General features: G+C 39.8%; 1 protein-coding gene across 1 annotated transcript in view; it reads left to right on the plus strand.

Moving 5' to 3' along the window:
* Positions 1-228: 228 nt before the first annotated feature.
* SR (serine racemase) overlaps positions 229-19,576 on the plus strand; it is a 218,527-nt gene continuing 199,179 nt past the window's right edge. The window contains exon 1 of the mRNA XM_089798071.1: positions 229-366. The gene's annotated coding sequence lies outside the window, so the exon portion shown is untranslated. The remainder of the gene's footprint in view (positions 367-19,576) is intronic.

Raw genomic sequence — 19,576 nt, forward strand, 5'->3', positions numbered from 1 at the left:
TATTTAGCCATTAAACAAGTTTTTTTCAAACTTTTTATAATCTCTCTTACATATATTACATTTTAATTTAACTTTTTCAAACTTCCTTGCATATATTACATTTTAGTTTACTATTTAGCCATTAAACATGTTTTTTTTCAAACTATTTGTAATTTCCCTTATGTTACATATATACGTTTTAGTTTACTAAGCCATTAGTAGCATTGCCCAAGACAACGAGAACTCTTTCACGTTAGTTTACTATTTAGCCACTAGGTACCCTTTTCTTGTATCTTCAAAGGAAGTATATTCTATTGCAAGAATCTAGATTTCTTATTGCAAGACGAACTTCGGCAAATCGGATACATCGTTAACTCGATCGCACAAGTACTTTTCCAATTCACAGCTACTTTTTATTGTGATTTTTAACAGTCAATCTGCTCGATACATTAGAAACCTAGAAATATTGTTTCAATTAAAAAGTCTGTCTGATAACGCAATGTAACTATCATTCATTTACGTGCATTGGCATGCATCTCCAAAATAATCTGGGAATGTTGTTGAATTTGATTAATTAGTAAAACCAGTTCGACACGCAACAGCGTGAAGCTGCAGTCTAAATCCCTAGCACTTTTTGGCAATCTAAACTCTGGTCAATTAGGCCCAGACGGGAGTGTAGGTGTCTTTATTATAGTAGGAAAACAGTTCTAGTAAGAAAAAGGAAGAATTCCCAGAGAGCTCGCCCTAAATCTTAGAACTCTTTAGAAGGAAGTTTTAGCATGTTTGTTCGAATTTTATGTATTTTGTTATATGACATCTTATGTCCATAAAATATGTTTGCAAGCTCAACTATCTATGCTAAAATAACTCATCTCATCGAACTGCTCAACTAGGATTTATAAAAGATCATACTTAGGATAAACTTATTCATATAAAGATAAGATAAAAACCTCTTTACCCATCTAATAGAAAGATAATAATTTTGTTAATTTGACAATAAACAGAAATAACTAATAATGATATTATAAGAATTGCAGTAGAGACAGAGCAGCAGTTTGTTAAGGATTGCCTGGCATACAGCGACATCAGATCTGGGTATACAGAGATATTGCAGAACAAGGACTTCAACTATTTATTCGAGGAAGATCAAGTGAAGAGAACAGCGGCTCTGATTATCAAACTTCAGAGAAGAAGAGACAAGTTAACCAAAAATTTGCAACTAGATTAGGTCCGCTCCTATCTTGGGGGGGTGATCGAGTGGGTCCCATAGGCTACTTTAGCCTCGTGGACGTCATTAAAATCTATCCTATCATATCATAGCATATCATATCAGAATGTCAAGAATTCGTTTATTCATGACAAATATAATGAGTACAAATGGGCATTCCTCACACTCTACCCATAACGACCACCTAGGGAGACTGCGAGAAGTGGTCTGTGTATATTGAATCTATCATAAGCTACTGATTACGTTAACTGCTCTCTGTGCTACAATATATAGGCTTAATTTAACTGCATTGTATGATGAAGGGATGAACAATCTATATATGCTTGGTTTTGTTGTCAAATACTGGGTTTTTAGTCATCTGGATAGTATTTATGTAGCTGTAAAAGACTTCTGTAGGCTCATCCAGCTTCTAGCGTAAATCCTTAAGAATTCTGCAAAGCCATACTTCCAATCAAACTGACAACTAAATATGTATGCTCAAATATATCAAACTCCTAATCAAGTGGTGGTACAATGTTAGATCAGGCAACTTCAAACAAGCACACTTGGACAACTTTCCTCCAAGTTTAAACAGCTCTGCAACTTATTTGCAAAACTTGGCATGAAATATTCGCAAAAGGTCCAGAAGCATACTTGCCTTGTGAAACAAATATGCTATTCTGTGCGGCCTGTTAATGGACCATTGAGGGCTAAACCTCCCTCTAAAAGGACTAAACAGGAATCTTGGAACCCCTGGAAGATGAATGGACAAAGCTAAATTTTGATGGGGTGTCAAAGGATTTGTTACGAGGGACTGCAGAGGTAATATTCAAATGTTAGGAGCAAAATGTCTTTTGGAGGTACGAACAATGAGACAGAGTTCCAATCTGCACTATTAGCTATACAGATGGCTACTAAATTGGTAGTGATGAAGCTTTACTCGGAAGGGGACACAAATCATTATCAATGATATAATCAAAGGATAGTCAGGAGTATGGTACCTTAACAAGCATATTCACAGGATCAAGTCTTTACTAGAGTTGTTTGAGGATTTCAAAATCACACATGTTAGGTGGGTGGCCAATGAGGCAGCTGACACAGTGTCAAAGGTTGGTTTTTTCATGAAGGATAAGGAGGAAATGATGGAAGACTTTAGAGACATAGGTGGAGCAGTTTTTTATACTTGGAGTTAATAAGAGCACGACTGGTCAAAGTATAAATGGGCAAGTGAAGGGCTTGGAAGTCTTAGAGTTAGATTTAAATATAAATTAAATTAAAATGTTGGACACTCTCATGTGAACTATAAAGGATTGCAGTAAGTAATGATGAAGCAGTAAGTTGAAGGAATGCATAGGACAGAGACCACATGATCGATGAAGTTTCATCAATCTAATCAATTTTCTTAAAGCATAGGTGATGCCAGATGATTAATACTTTGTAAGTAGCTAGAAGGCTCTAGAAGTGAGTGAGGATGGCTTGTGTGGTGTCTATAACAGGATAGTTGGGTTTGACATAGCAGTTGGTTGAGACCCAAAACAAGCTGGGGTTGTTGCAAGAAGAAGAAAGAAGGCTGGAATGGAGGGAAAAGTTGTCCTGCACACTATCAACCAACTTCAAGCATTCAAAGGTGCTACCCCCTATTTTTGTCAACAAGTTTCCTTTATGAAACAAAAATAGGAGGATTATGTTACATTTTCATTCAATATTGTTGGCATTTTTTCTGTCGGGCTGAAATGTGTCCCTTATATTTCTTTCAATAACACAATTTTGTCCGCTTCAACCTCTGTGTCGAACTAGTCTCAAGTTCACAGTTCAAGTTCATTTGACCATCCTTTATGTTATGTGACTTTGTGGAAAAAACCATGTGTTGTCCCCTCTTGAACTTGAACCATTGAACTACATCTCGATAGGTTCATGGTTAAAAGTTCATGCACAATTGGTATGTAGATGTTAACGTCCAAGTCTCGTGGGTCGATAAGCCCCTCGTCTTGTCTATCAAGTGTTCAAGTCTATATAAGTTATTTTGATGTCCATTGAACTTGAACCTTTGAACCATGTTTTGGCAAGGTTCAAAGTTTCAAGATTTTCTTATGTAGGAGATGGAAGCACTAAAGCAAGGTGGAGGAATACACATGGGAAAGGGAATATTCCAAGGGGCAAAAATTTAAAATGTTACAAATAGAAAGTAATCATGAGAACTTAAGCCCATCTTGTAGAAGTGACTTGTAATTAATGCATTTGTTGAAATTATGTCAAATCAAGAACTACTTCCCATGATTGGGTGAGTTGCTTGAAGTGTGTGAATTTATCACTTGGGATTTTCCGCCTTTTTATACATCTGTTTGGAATCAGTCTTCATCCCAAAGCTATGAATTGCAAAATGAGAGCAGTGGAGGTAAACACGGTATCCCTCCTCATAATAGTGAGGATTGATGAGTAGAATAGGTGAGTTTCAGTAATTATTTTTGTGCCATTGCTCCTTGTGCTAGAAGAAACATAAGTTAAATTAGTTGTTTGCAATTACAAGTTCTTTTGTCTAGAATTTTTCTTGGATTTTAAAGAAGAGGTTATCATGAGGTCCATTCTCCCAAAGTTGGGGTATACCTCGTGTCCGATAAGCACCCCTCTTGAGTTGGTTTATACTTTCTTAGCTAAGGCTAACTTGGAAGAATTTCTAGAGAGGGCTTAGAATCTTGTGGAGAATTCAATGATGAACACGATAGTAAAAAGTGGCCTAACTGAAGTGGTAATGTTTCCACAGCTGTGTTATGTCCTCAGCTGTTAGTAGAATGTATGAATAATATGATGTTGAAAAAAAATGCATCCGAAATGCTAAGGGTGGTATCCTAGTTCAAATCAATGAGAAACTATAATGGCTGCAATGGGGATTCTTGACAAAGAACCCTATGAAGATTGGTCTATTGACGCAACATATTGTACCTTTTTTGTGAAGAAGAATGTCTACAGGAATGTTATTGCCAGAAATTGCCTGTTAAATATGCAAAAGGGTGGTTCATAGTTGCCGAAACCTTTAACAGGAGAACACTTGATAACAAAAATAAGGGATATTGTGATTCTACTTAATTGGCTTAAGAGAAACTCTCTTCCCTTTTCCTAGGAAGATTGGATGTATTTCTTCATCCAAGTTTTGCTTGGTAGAGAGAGGTACCTAGACGAGGCCTAGGAAATTGCTAACAGATTGCGTGAAGGTTTAGGTAGTTTTCTGGGATTGAAGAATTTCTATATGTCCTCTTATTTGTTTTATATCCTATCCTATACTAGGGAATGACAAGGCTGTCATGTCACCCCGACTCTCTTGACACTTTTACATCATCGCTAGCTTATTACCCCATTCCAATAGGCTAGCATATTTCAAAGGGGTGGCAATAAGGGGGAGATTAAATTTTAATGCTTAGCTATAGTGAACTTTGTTAGAAAACATGGATCGGTTTCAACAAATGTAATTACACTGCCATGTTATTGGTGTGTTCCAAATGCAGATCCCAATCTCTTATAAATATAAGAATAGGAGACATGTCTCTATGATTAATCATCATTATTTAACAATATAAATCACAATATAGCATATGTATTATATTATATATATATATATATATATATATATATATATATATATATATATATATATATAATATAATAATTATAATATTATATATAATATATTATCTATATCAACATTGTATCTTATGATTAAATCAATCCAACTGTAGCTATAATCTTAACACTCCCTCGTAGCGAGGGAGGATTCGTAATGGAACACATTATGCTCTCAAGTATATGCAGAGATATCATCTCAGTATGGTATTCAATTCACTATGAGGCTAAATTTCTCAACACTCCCTCTTTAGCAAAAAAAATTGAAGCAATTATAATACAAGATTTAAACACCACTTTATGTGTGATCTATGATAGATTTAAGTTATGGTGTCTAGCAAGATCCGACCCGAAGAACCATAGCAATTGATTTTCATGGTGTCTGGCAAAATCCGGCCCAAAGAACCATGATGAGTTGATTATCAAGGTATCCGGCAAAATCCGGCCCGAAGAACCATCATAAGTTGGTTATCAAGGTGTCTGGCAAAATCCGGCCCAAAGAACCATGATAACACTTGCTCCAACACATTTTGGTGTTAGGAGATAGATCAACTATTGATAAGGTCGTCACCTTACAATAGTGACCTCACACATATGAAAGATCGTCACCTTTCATAACACACAATTGCAAAAATTTAATCTTTCTGTGACAACTACTTAATGAAGTCTGTCATGATAACAAATCTACCATTTATAAGATTGTCATCTTACAATGATTACCTTTTTTCATCTTACAATGATTACCTTTTGTTCATAAGATTGTCACCTTTATTACATATCATATGCAAAATAGTAACCACCATGAACCAAGTCAGAGGGTGGTACAAAGGCTTTCACCTCAATTCTCTTTCACATAGAAGAATGCATTACATGGAATTTCACTTAGAACTTCTCCTCATCGAGAAGATATCATTTACAAAGGATTGCACCTTAAATTCTCCCTCTAAACATTGATCCTGGGAAGTCAAGTCCTCTAGTTACTTCCTCAGAAGCTCTTTTCACCAAAGGATGCCTGTCAAACTCACTCTAAATCTGATATCAATCTTTTGATTTTCTAGTGATAAGTCAATACTTCCTCATGATGCACTCAAGAGGGCCCATCAAAATCATGTAGTCATACACATGTATTTCTAGACTCCCTCTGAGTATTAATCTTCTAAGCTCCTGCATTGCCTTAGAAGAAGTGTCATACTTCCTCTTAATGTAGAAGAATCTCATAATCGCAATCATCAAAGATGGTTTCTTCAAGAGCCTCACTTTATCCATCTTGATCATCAGGGTTTTTGGAGCTATTGCCATTAGATTGAGTCTGCACAATATTTGGTAGCATATGTAAAGTATGAACCTTCTTTTCCTGTAAGAATATCCTCAAACATATAGGAAAAGAGCAAGGCAAATAACCCTTATAGCATGTGTAGAATTACAAATAAGTTAGAGACTACAATAAGCAAGTAAATATAATACTCAAGGATAATAAATACTCATTTGCACATTAATGTTCTTGATACAAGTTGCTCCAATGACGATCCATATGTCTCAAATAAGATGATGTCTCTATATAAACGTTTGTCAACCAATGGGAATGATACATTGGTTATTATTCCCCCTGTAATGACCCGTACTTGCGACTCTTCTTGAAATCGATGTGCAAACTTTAAGCTGAAGCCATATAGTAGATCAAGTGTAGGAAAAACACTAGTACGGAGGCCAAATAGTGATGTACGGTCAGATGAAGGCCATATGGTCAAGGCTGTACAATATACTTGGTCACTTGAGATTTTGTATGACGAGCAAGAGAGGGGTCGTATTTGAGTTTGTGATCTCTACAGAAGAAAACAAGTTGATGTACGGTGGGGAATGAAGATGTATGGTGTGGTGGAGGTTTATGCTAGGAAGGCCGTATGGTTAGAGACTATACCACAGGTTAGCCGTACGGTGTGAAATGGAGGCCGTACGGGATATCCTAGAGGCTGTACGATCAATGAATTCCGCGCAAGAGGAGGGTAAATGTCCTACGAAATGAAATACGAGACTTGCAGACAATAGAATGGACAATAAAATGCAAGGAAAAATCACAGAACATTTTATGAAATACCTTATTCATTCAACACGAGAATTTGATAATGACTTCATCAATTCGCAAGATAATAGTGCTCCGATTTGCCAGATCCGAGTGAAGTGCTACAGGCAATGGAATAGGGTGAGGGTTGAATCCCACTGAAACTAGAGAGCCAACTAGGGAAGATCTTTCACTTCCGAAATGGCGAACAACAGAGAACCCCAATTCGAATTCGCAGTTTACAGAAATAATCCAAATAATTTGCATACCTAAAGACTAACTACAAGCTATGCTTAAATACCTGTTGGGAAACTTTCCAAGGGTTTACAAAGGTAGCCGACGACGACACAAACTACGGAAACAAAAATAAAAATGGGTCTGAGATATATTAAATCAATCGGCCCATTAACAATAGTTTGATAATTTATTTATTTTATAACAGGAACATTACAGTCCTCCCGTCCCAAATTTTGCTTGTCCTCAAGAAAATGCAATGCCGAGTGTTGGAGAATGTGCACGCCCTCCCACGTCGCATCGTCCAATGACAAGTGTTTCCAACGCACCAAATATTCCTTCACTGTGCGGTTCTGCAAAGTCTTCTCATGTACTTCTATGATCTCGGCTGGTTCCAAGATGAGCTTGCCTTCTTCATTGAGTGGTGGAAGGTCTATGGAAACTATGATGTTCTACCCTATGGCCTTCTTCAGGCATGAAACATGAAAGATGTTATGAATACAGCTTCCCTCCAGAAGTTCCAACTCATATGCGACTTCACCAACGCGATGAACTACACAATAGGGGCCATAAAATTGTGGCTTCAATTTTTACTTTCCTTTTTCCTTCAGTGAGGATTGCCGATATGGCTGGAGCCTGAGATAGACCAAGTCCCCTACTTTGAAACTCTTAGTCTGTCAGCGTACATCTTCTGTTGATTTTGTGCATACTGTAAGTTTTTCTTCAAGCATCTCAGTATGTCCTGTCCCTCTTGAAGCCAATCTCTCGCCCTTGGTGCGCGACTGTCACCCAGAATTGTGTCGATGAAGGAAAGGGGTTCGTACCCATACAGAGCTTTGAATGGTGCCATTCCAATGGACATGTGGTACGTGGTATTGTAGCAATACTCCTCTAGATGTATCCATTTGATCCATGCCTGTTGTTGTGCTGAAACGTAGTTCCAAAGATAACCTTTGAGCCACTTGTTCACAATCTCCATTTGTTCGTCTGTCTAAGGGTGGTAACTAGTACTTGGTGATGATTTTGTCCCTTGAAACAGTTCTGTCTAGAAGATATTGAGGAATCACCCATCCTGATCATTAACAATGTTTCGGGGTAACCCATGCAGATGAAAGACTTCTTTAAAAAACAGATCGGCAACTTGTGCGGCCTGAAAATCCAAGGGGAAGGTGAAGAAGTGTGCGTACTTTGTCAATCTATCAACCACCACAAAAATACAATCCTTTTTGTTCACCTTGGGAAGCCCTATTATGAAATCCATTGAGATACTTTCCTACTTATGTTCTAGAATCGACAGAGGTTGCAATAACCCGGTAGGTAGGGTATGTTCGGATTTATTCTGCTGGCAGACCACACACTCTCTTACATACTGCAACACATCCCCTTTGAGTCATTTCCATGAAGACCTCTCCCAAAGACTTCTGTAAGTTTTGAGGAAACCAGGGTGTCCTGCCAAGGGTGAGTTGTGTACTTCTTTCAAGATTTTCTGCTTCAATTTGGATTTTGACACCAAAAATATCCGATTCTTATAGTAGATGATGTCATCCACCACTCTGTACTAATCATCTTAGGTGTTGCCGTCCATTAGCTCACAAGCACATGTGTTTTTGGAGTATTCTACTAACAGATGTGCCTTTCAGTTAGCTGAAATCTGGTTTAGTGAGCAGATGGCGGGTTTCTTGGACAAGGCATCTGCAACCACATTGTTCTTTCCTTTCACATATTCAATGTCAAAATCAAAAGCTTGAACCTTGCTTACCCATTTTTGTTGCTTCTCTTTCAAGTTTCGTTGCTCCAAAAAATATCTCAAACTATTATGATCCATATGGACTACAAACTTGGCATCTACTAGATACTACCGGAACTTGGTTAGTGCATGTACAATGGCCAACATCTCTTTGTTGTAGATGGAATATAGGCATTTTGTCAGTGTAAGCTTCTTGCTCTCATAAGTTATGGGGTGTCTATCTTGCATCAGTATCGCTCCAATGCCTTCTCCGAATGCGTCGCACTCCAAAATGAATGGTCAAGTGAAATCAGGTAATGCAAGTACGGGACAAGTGCTCATTGCCTCTTTTAGCTTATCAAAAGTGAGTTGTGCCTTTTCATTCCACTGGAAAGACCCCTTCCTTGTCAAATCCGTTAAGGGTGCGCTGAGCTAAGAGAATCCTTTAACAAACCTCCGGTAATAACTACACAGTCCGAAAAATCCTTGTAAATCTGTGAGTGATTTTGGGGAAGGCCAATTAAGGATAGCCTGAATCTTCTCCTAATGAACTTGAACTCCATATTTACTAACAACATGCCCTAGGTACAATATTTTTGTCATACCAAATTCACACTTGGATTGCTTGGCGAACAAAGATTGCTCCTCCATGATCCTTAAGACTTCATTCAGATGCTTCAGGTGCTCCTCCCATGTCCTGCTATAAATAAGACCATAAAAAAATAACAATAAGTACTTACGCAATTGCTTGTTGAAAATGCAATTCATGCATGATTGGAATGTAGCAAGTGCATTTGTCAATCCGAACGACATGACTAGAAACTCATAATGTCTTTAGTGACAATGGAAGGCCGCCTTTTCTACATCTTCCTCCCTCATGCGGATCTGATGGTATCCGAAACGAAAATCTATTTTTGAAAAATAGACCGCGCCATGCAATTCATCCAGCAACTCATCTATCCTTGGAATGAGATATCTATTCTTTATTGTTTTTTTGTTCAACACACGGTAGTCCACACACATGTGCATCATCCTGTCCTTTTTGACCAATACCATAGATGACGCGAAAGGGCTAGAACTAGGACGGATCCATCCTTTCTCTAGCAATTCTTGAATTGTCTTTTTGATCTCATCTTTGAATTTCTTGAGATGGTGGTATGGTGTGGTTATGACTGGCTTGGCTCTTGCTTCCAATTCGATAGTATCTTCAAACCCTCAATGAGGCGGTATGCCAAGAGGAATGTCAATGAAAACTTTATCATGTTTACTCAAAATATCCTGGAGTTCATCATCTTGTGGAGGTGTTTGTTATCCTTTTATAGGTTCCGTTGAGATAAAACAGTGAGCAGCCCACGCAACATCATCACGCCGAAAAATTGTGTAATGGGCACCCCTGAATGTCCCAAAAAACTAAACCAAATTGCTGAAAGGAATTATGTCAAACAGTTTGCATTCAACCTCTTATTTCTCCGTTTAATGTTTTAAATCCTTTATAACTCCGGAAATCAAACGTTTATTTGTTTGTTGTGTTTTGTGCATGGAATCGGTATCATACAACATAAACAAGAAAGAAACTACAACAATATGCAAAGTGGAAATGAACTGCTGCCAATAAAATGTTATTTTCAGGATTCATAAAACCAAATACATGGCAGATTTATCAACTCACTAATTACTTCAGCATTATTGACATAATACTCCAGCCCATGCTTTCGAACTTGCTGCTACAGTGCCGCATGAATAGTGCTGCTACAGTACTTTGTCCTTCAATCAGTCCACTATCTTCGTAATATCATTCCCTCAAAGCGGCATAAGCGTCGGACAAGTAGTGAAGAAGATATGAGCAAAATACCAAATCTGTCTGTAGCTGGAAATGCAACTAAACTGCCTGATAATGAAGCCACTAACAAAGAATTCCAAAGGCCAAACCCCAAGGGAATGACGTCTAGAATGTTACAAGAGAGGATAAATGTCCTCAAATGCCAAGAACGGAGCTGCAACTCACACACCAATTTCTTCTCATATTCAGCCTGTCTAATGAAGCCACAAATGCTTCCTTTTATTCTATTTCCAAGGGTCCGCTCAACTCATATGGGCAATGTGGGATAAAAGATGTGTAATATATAAAACATATATTAAAATACCCCTTACATCTCCCTTGGGTACACATCCCCATAAAATAAATATTAAAGTAACACTTTAATATTTTACAATTAAATTAGACGTTACTTTAATAAAATTTCAGGCATTAAAATGTATTATCAATCGGACTCCGAATAATGCGAGTGATAGCTCATCAGAAAGCTCTCACCGAGGAGTATCAAATCCAATCACCAAAATTGACCTGCACTGTGTCCTGCCGACTTACTAAAAATAGTAAGTATGCCTGAAATTGAGTAAATCAACTTCGTTTTGGCCCAAATTGGAAATAACTAGGCCAAAACACTCTAGGATCCCATTAAACCCTTCGTTAGTCCTCGGGACCATGTAGAACAAGGCTAACGCACACACACTTGGTCAACTGCTAAAATGGGGACATTACAGTCCGCCCCCCTTGAAATTGCTTGTCCTCAAGCAATCTCAGTCCAGCCTGTTGAATAACCTGCTCACTCTCCCATGTAGAATCTTCCTCCGACAAGTCTTTTCATCTGACCAAATACTCCTTCACTATCCTGTTTCTAAGCTTCCTCTCTCTTGTGTCCAGAATAGCCTTGGTAACTAACACAAGCTTCCCCTCCTCATCCAAAGGGGGTAAATCTGCAGAAGGCACTACACTCTGACCAATGGCTTTCTTAAGCCTAGACACATGAAACACATTGTGCACTTGATTGCCCTTTGGAAGCTCAAGCTCATAGGCGACTTTGCCCACTTTGCGAATCACCCTGTAGGGACCATAAAATCTAGGTTTCAACTTTTCAGCTCCCTCTCTCTGGTGTCCAGAATAGCCTCGGGTACTAACACAAGCTTCCCCTCCTCATCCAAAGGGGGTAAATCTGCAGAAGGCACTACACTCTGACCAATGGCTTTCTTAAGCCTAGACACATGAAACACATTGTGCACTTGATTGCCCTCTGGAAGCTCAAACTCATAGGCGACTTTGCCCACTTTGCGAATCACCCTATAGGGACCATAAAATCTAGGTTTCAATTGTCTATATGGTTGTAGCCTCAAGTAAACCATATCCCCTACCTCGAAGCTATGCTCTATTCGGTGCTGATCAACATACAATTTCTATTGATTTTGGGCCTGTTGTATATTCTCTTTGAGCACTTTCAGGATGTCCTGACTATCTTGCAATAAGTTTTTGGCTTTGGACACTCTACTGTCCCCCAAAACTAAATTCATGAAGCTAGGTGCTTCATAACCATAGAGTGCCATGAAAGGAGTCATCTTGATGGACATATGATAAGTGGTGTTATAACAATACTCTCCCATATGCAACCATTTGATCCAAGCCTTTTGTTGTGCAGTTACATAATTCCTCAAATATCCTTCCACCCATTTATTCACAATCTCTGTTTGCCCATCTGTTTGCGGATGATAACTAGTGCTAGGTGTAAGATCTGTACCACACAACCTAAACAACTCTTGCCAAAAAACACTCATAAACTTACTATCCCGGTCGCTGACAATGAATCTGGGCAGCCCATCTAACCTGAATATCTCTCTAAAGAAAAGATCTGCCACTTGTGCTGCTGTGTAAGTGGACGGAATAGCAAAGAAGTGAGCAAACTTCGTCAAGCGGTCCACCACCACATAGACGCAATCCCTTCCCTGCACTCGTGGTAAACCAGTGATGAAGTCCATCGAAATACTTTCCCATTTCCTATCAGGAATGGGCAAGGGCTGTAATAAACCTGCAGGAAATGTGTGCTCTCCCTTATTCTGTTGACAAACCACACACTCCTTGACATACCTTTGAACATCATCCTTGAGCCCTTTCCATGAAAACCACTCTCAGATTTGCCTATAGGTCTTGAAGACCCCCGGATGTCCAGCTGTGGGTGCATCATGAAATGCCTTCAGTATCGCCTCTCTCAAATGTGATGACGAAATCAAATAAACCCTGTCCTGAACTCTGATCAATCCATCTATCACCTCATAGCGATCATCCTGTATGGTACTTGAAATCAATCTAGAAGCCCAAGCATCTCCGAAATACTCTGCTATAATCCGATCTCTCCAATCTCTTGAAATCTCTGCCAGAGCACATAAGTGAGGTCATCGAGATAAGGCATCAGCCACCACATTTTTCTTACCTTTGACAAACTCTATGTCAAAGTCATAAGCCTGCAATTTAGTCACCCATTTTTGTTGCCGGTCATTAAGATCATGCTGGCTCATGAAGTATTTAATACTGTTGTGATCAGTCTTGATCACAAAACGTCCACCTACCAAATATGATCGAAATTTGGCCAATGCATGCATTATGGCCAACATCTCCCGGTCATAGACAGAATAACTCTTCTCAACTCCTCGGAGCTTCCTACTCTCGAATGCAATGGGATGCTTCTCCTGCATCAATACTGCTCCAATCCCATCACCTGATGCATCACAATGAAGCTCAAAAGGCTTCGTGAAATCCGGTAGAGCTAGAACTGGACATGAAGACATTACCTGCTTGAAATGCTCAAAACACCTCTGTGCTACCCCTGTCCACACGAAGGCTCCTTTCCTGGTAAGATCTGTCAAGGGTGTAGCAATCTATGAGAATCCCTTAACAAACCTCCTATAAAAACCACATAAACCAAAGAATCCCTTAAGCTGTGTAAGGTTTGTGGGAGTAGGCCACTCTACAATAGCTCTAATCTTTTCGAGATCAACCTGAACACCATCTGCACTAATGATATGCCCAAGGTAAAGGAGCTCAGTCATGCCAAACTCACATTTAGATTCCTTGGCATACAATGACTCTCTCTCCAAAATAGATAACACCTCCTCCAGATGATTTAAGTGCTCCTCCCAGGTCTTATTGAAGACCAAGATGTCATCAAAGAAGATCAAGACAAATCTCCTCAACTGCTTCCTGAATACCTGGTTCATACAACTCTGAAATGTAGCGGGTGCATTGGTTAGACCAAATGGCATAACCATGAACTCAAAGTGGCCATAGTGACATTGGAAGGCTGTTTTCTCAATGTCCTTTGCTCTCATCCTGATCTGATGGTATCCGGATTGCAAATCAATTTTGGAGAAGAAGCATGCCCGATGCAACTCATCAATCAGCTCATCAATCCTAGGAATGGGATACCTGTTTTTAATTGTTTTCTTATTCAGTGCCCTGTAATCGATGCACATGCGCATTGTCCCATCTTTCTTCTTTACCAATACTGTTGAAGCAAAGGGGCTCTTACTGGGCCTGATATGCCCCATCTCCAACAAATCCTTAATCGCCTTCTCTATCTCATCCTTGTGTTTCTTAGGATGACGATAGGGAGTAATCATAACTGGTTTGGCTCCCTCCTCGAGCTCAATACCATGTTCCATCCCTCTGTTAGGAGGAACCCCATGAGGAATATTGCTAAATACTTTAGCGTGTCTATCAAGTATCTTCTGGATAACTGGCGGATGACTCTTTTCTTGTGGCTCTGGTGAAGTTGGCATAATGTAGTACTCTGCCGCCCACTTTATGTCATCATGACGAAAAAGTCTCTGCATTCTCCTTAAGGACACTACTCTGCAACCTCCATCTGCAAGTCCTCTAAGTACCACAGTTCTGCCCTCATGCTGGAATCTCATCTCCAGTTTCGCTAGGTTGAGTGTGAACTCAATTAGTGAAGCCATCCATGTCATGCCGAGGATGACATCATAATCTCCCATGTCCACAACATAGAACTCATCCTCCAACTCGTAGCCATCTCCAAACCTGATGCGAAGATTAGATATCTTCCGAGTGCATAATAATTTATCACCGTTAGCCACCATGACTCTAAACCCATCATGCTCCTCTGTCTGTAACCCTCTCCTGGCTACCAACTGTGCATCTATGAAGTTATGTGTAGCCCTAGTGTCAATAAGAGATATCACTTTCTGCCCCTAGATAGTACCCCTGACCTTAAATGTGATTGCCTTTTGGGCCCCTGTCAAGCATGCCAATGATCTATCATCCTTAGGAATGCTGCTCTCCTCTATAGTGTTACCCTCATCTGAATCAGAGTGCTGATCCTCCCCCTCTGACTCTGACTCTTCTGCTGAAAAATACTCCATTTGATTTGCCTTAGCCTTGAGAGAACATTTATGAGATAAGTCCCAAGGCTCTCTACAATGGAAGCACAACTTCTTTTTTCGAAGTTCATTCAAGGTTTCATTGTCTAGTCCTTTTGATCCTTCTTTGGGTTTGCTATACTCTTTCTGAAACGGTTTTTTGTCTTTGTCCTTGCGGTAGGAAGAATCTGTTGAATGGTTTTTTCCTTTGTATATCGAAGGGGCTAAATCTCGTGCCTTTTTAGTTGCTTCAGCTAAGGTGAGTGGATCATGTCCCTTCACCCAACCTCGTAATGGATCAGCAAGACCATCACAAAATAACACCACCAATCTCCTAGGAGAGATATCAGTAACAAGTACAGACAAGCACTGAAACTCGGCAATGTAAGCATCCACAAAACCTGACTGTTTTAACTGTGCTAGCTCCTTGAAATGTAACTCGGGATCCCTAGTGTCAAATTTCTCAATCAATGTTTCGGTGAATTCCTCATAGGATGTAATCTGATTATGCCCCAAAGTCACCATGCCATGATGCCACCATTCATGTGCAACGCCATCCAAGTGCATAGCCGCATACTTGATAGCCTCATCCTCAGGCATAGGATTTAGCTGCAAGTATGTATCTACTTTCTGCACCCAAGCTCGTGCAGTCATCTTCCTTGAAGCATCATAATAAGGTAAAGAAAGTTTTTCAACTTTCTTTCTCAGCTCAAAGTTTTGATTCCTCCCTCCTGCTCTAGGCATGTGTCTCATCCTCAAGTCCATATAATCTCTGAGGGAAATATTCGCTTGAAACTCCGGTCCACTAGCCTCCTAGTCCCTCTTGAACTGATCCTGTAACTCGGTAATCTGCGGTTCGTTTACTGGTTGAACCGGATCTCTGGGTGGGAAAGTGGGTAGAAGAGGTCTCGAGCTCGCAGTCCACGCTGGGCGTGCAACATGTCTAAAGTTATCAGCCTCATTCCCATTGTTGCCGTGTCCATTATTACCATTAATGTTATTCTTAGGACCATTGTTGTTGCCTTGGCCTCCATGGTTATTGTTTCCCCCATTGTTATTGTTTCCCTCATTGTTATTGTTTCTGTTGTTGGCATCACCTGGATTAATATTGACACCCATTTGTCTAGCCATGAGCTGCAACATCATGTCCATTCGCCTATTCTGCTCCTGCTGCATACGCTGTCCCTGCTCTAATGTATCCAATAATTGTCTGAGCACTACCTCCCCCTAATTTGGACCGACATTCTCGCCTTCGCTTAATCCTATATTCCTGTCATCTCGATCACCCATATTGTTGTCCTGATCAAATAATATTTCCTCTGTGTTTGTATGGCTGGATTCAATGTCCACCTGCACGGATGTACTAGACTGTTTGCTTTGCAAGTCTGAAATCCTATTTTGTCTTGCTCTGTTATCACGGAAATTATAAGGCCCCTGTCGCATGCTCAAACATAAATGCTTAGCTTGTGTTTTTATTTTTTTATTTCTGATTTTAGTGTTTTGACATTTCGTCAAACACTTTTCCCTCTATCCGGCTGTTCCAAATTCCCTATAAGACCTCCACAGGATGGCAGGACTTATAGCTCTGATACCACTGTAATGGGCACCCCTGAATGTCCCAAAAAACTAAACCAAATTGCTGAAAGGAATTATGTCAAATAGTTTGCATTCAACCTCTTATTTCTCCGTTTAATGTTTTAAATCCCTTATAACTCCGGAAATCAAACGTTTATTTGTTTGTTGTGTTTTGTGCATGGAATCGGTATCATACAACATAAACAAGAAAGAAACTACAATAATATGCAAAGTGGAAATGAACTGCTGCCAATAAAATGTTATTTTCAGAATTCATAAAACCAAATACATGGCAGATTTATCAACTCACTAATTACTTCAGCATTATTGACATAATACTCCAACCCATGCTTTCGAACTTGTTGCTACAGTGCCGCATGAATAGTGCTGCTACAGTACTTTGTCCTTCAATTAGTCCACTACTTTCGTAATATCATTCCCTCAAAGCGGCATAAGCGTCGGACAAGTAGTGAAGAAGATATGAGCAAAATACCAAATCTGCCTGTAGTTGGAAATGCAACTAAATTGCTTGATAATGAAGCCGATAACAAAGAATTCCAAAGGCCAAACCCCAAGGGAATGATGTCTAGAATGTTACAAGAGAGGATAAATGTCCTCAAATGCCAAGAACGGAGCTGCAACTCACACACCAATTTCTTCTCATATTCAACCTGTCTAATGAAGCCACAAATGCTTCCTTTTATTCTATTTCCAAGGGTCCGCTCAACTCATATGGGCAATGTGGGATAAAAGATGTGTAATATATAAAACATATATTAAAATACCCCTTATGTCTCCCTTGGGTACACATCCCCATAAAATAAATATTAAAGTAACACTTTAATATTTTACAATTAAATTAGACGTTACTTTAATAAAACTTCAGGCATTAAAATGTATTAGCAATCGGACTCCGAATAATGCGAGTGATAGCTCATCGGAAAGCTCTCACCGAGGAGTATCAAATCCAATCACCAAAATTGACCTGCACTGTGTCCTGCCGACTTACTAAAAATAGTATGCCTGAAACTGAGTAAATCAACTTCGTTTTGGCCCAAACTGGAAATGACTAGGCCAAAACACTCCAGGATCCCATTAAACCCTTCGTTAGCCCTCGGGACCATGTAGAACAAGGCTAACGCACACACACTTGGTCAACTGCTAAAATGGGGACATTACAAATTGCCTCCATCCAATGTGCAAAAACTTCCTTCGGACCTTCATTTGCCATTCCGCGGAGAACAACCTTCTTTCCATCGACAACAAAAGTGAAGTCCAGCCATTTGAAACTCTGAGTGTATTCATCAGGTATCTCCATCCACTGTATGTTTAGAATAACCTCCACGTCATCAAGGTCTACTATGAAAAAATCCTCAGTCATCATGTGGTTAGCCATTGTGATACTTAGCTGAGGAACAAGGTGCGTGTAGGGGAGAAGAGTCCCTCTGGCAACCTTGACTTGAAAGCCTGCATGCGTCTCCATAGGTAGACCTCTTTGCTTCACCAGAGATGAGTTAATGAAGTTTAGAGTGGCTTTGCTGTCAAGCATTGCCATAACCCTTTGTCCTTGAAGGGTTCCCCATACACAAAAAACTGTGCACCTTGGGCTACCGGCTAGGGCAATAGTTCCTCCATGTTGTACCAACGTTGCAATCCTTTCCATATAGTATAGACTAACCATGCCGGTGTTGTTGTGATGTTGGTTGCCTTCGGTAAGTGTTTCTTTCTGTTCGTCCTTATCATTAGACATGACCTCATTGTAGGTATTTTTCCTTTCTCGAGGCATCTGTGGCCAGGTTCCCACAGTCCCTTGCAGTTGAAACATAATTTCTTCCTTTGAAGTTCCTATCTGGTAGCTTCGTCCAATGACGACTTCCTGGGTGGAAGTTTATTATCTTTGTCCCTCGGAAACGACAGTGGTTTGAGGTGTGAGTGACTTCGAGAAGATGATGTCAATGATGATGCTATGCTCCGTGCCTTCTTAATAGCATCTGACAGAGTGGCAGGATTGAACCCTTTGATCCAACCTTTCAGTGGTTTTGTCAGTCTGTCCATGAAGAGCACTATCCATTTTCTTTCAGAAATGTCCGTGACCAAAATAGAGAGTTTCTGAAATTCTGTAACGTACTGGTCGACAGATCCAGTTTGTCTCAGCTGTGCCAAATCTTTGAAATTGAGTTCCAGATCTTTACCATCAAATTGCTCTATCAACCTATCAATGAATTCCGTGTAAGTAGTTATTTGATCATGCCCCAGTGTGATGGTGCCGTGATGCCACCATTCATGCGCAACTCCCTCCAAGTGCAGTGCCGCAAATTTGATTGCTTCTTCTGGCATAGGGTTCAACTGGAAGTATTGGCCTTCTTTATTACCCACGCTTGTGCAGATATGGATCCAGATCCGTCAAATGGAGACAAATTTACTTTACTCAACTTTCTTCTGAGATCATTGTTAAAGTATCTTCAGTTTCTGCCTCCCGAATATCTCATTCTCAGATTCGCGTAATCTTTGTAGGATATATCCTCCTCAAAATTCGCATTCTTCCAGTCTTCTCTCAGTTGTATCTCTTCAAAGGTTGGTTGTTTCCCTTTGTGTGGTGCTTGAAAAGACGACATGGAAGGTCGAGAGCGTGCTGGATGAGGGTTTGTTTTACCCGATATTGAGTCCATGCTATGACCATTTTGTTCTCCGGATATTTTATTGTCTGCCAACTTCTTGATAGTCTCTTCCATGAATCGCTGAGTATTGGTGATCTGTGCCTAATTCTTTGTAAGTTCTCTCAGTAGTGCCACAAGTTCAGTAGCTGTTGGTTTTGGTTCGGCAGCCATTCTATCAATAGAATGGGTTCTTTGTCTCTTCCGGCTATAAACTCTCATTTACTGTTCATAGGTTGGTAGGATCGAAGCGCTTTGATACCACTGTAATGACCCGTACTTGCGACTCTTCTTGAAATCGATGTGCAAACCTTGAGCTAAAG

Source organism: Cupressus sempervirens, chromosome 8 (genome assembly GCF_028749045.1).
Source record: "Cupressus sempervirens isolate cs-2001-9-10 chromosome 8, ASM2874904v1, whole genome shotgun sequence".
In the NCBI taxonomy this organism is placed as follows: Eukaryota; Viridiplantae; Streptophyta; class Pinopsida; order Cupressales; family Cupressaceae; genus Cupressus; species Cupressus sempervirens.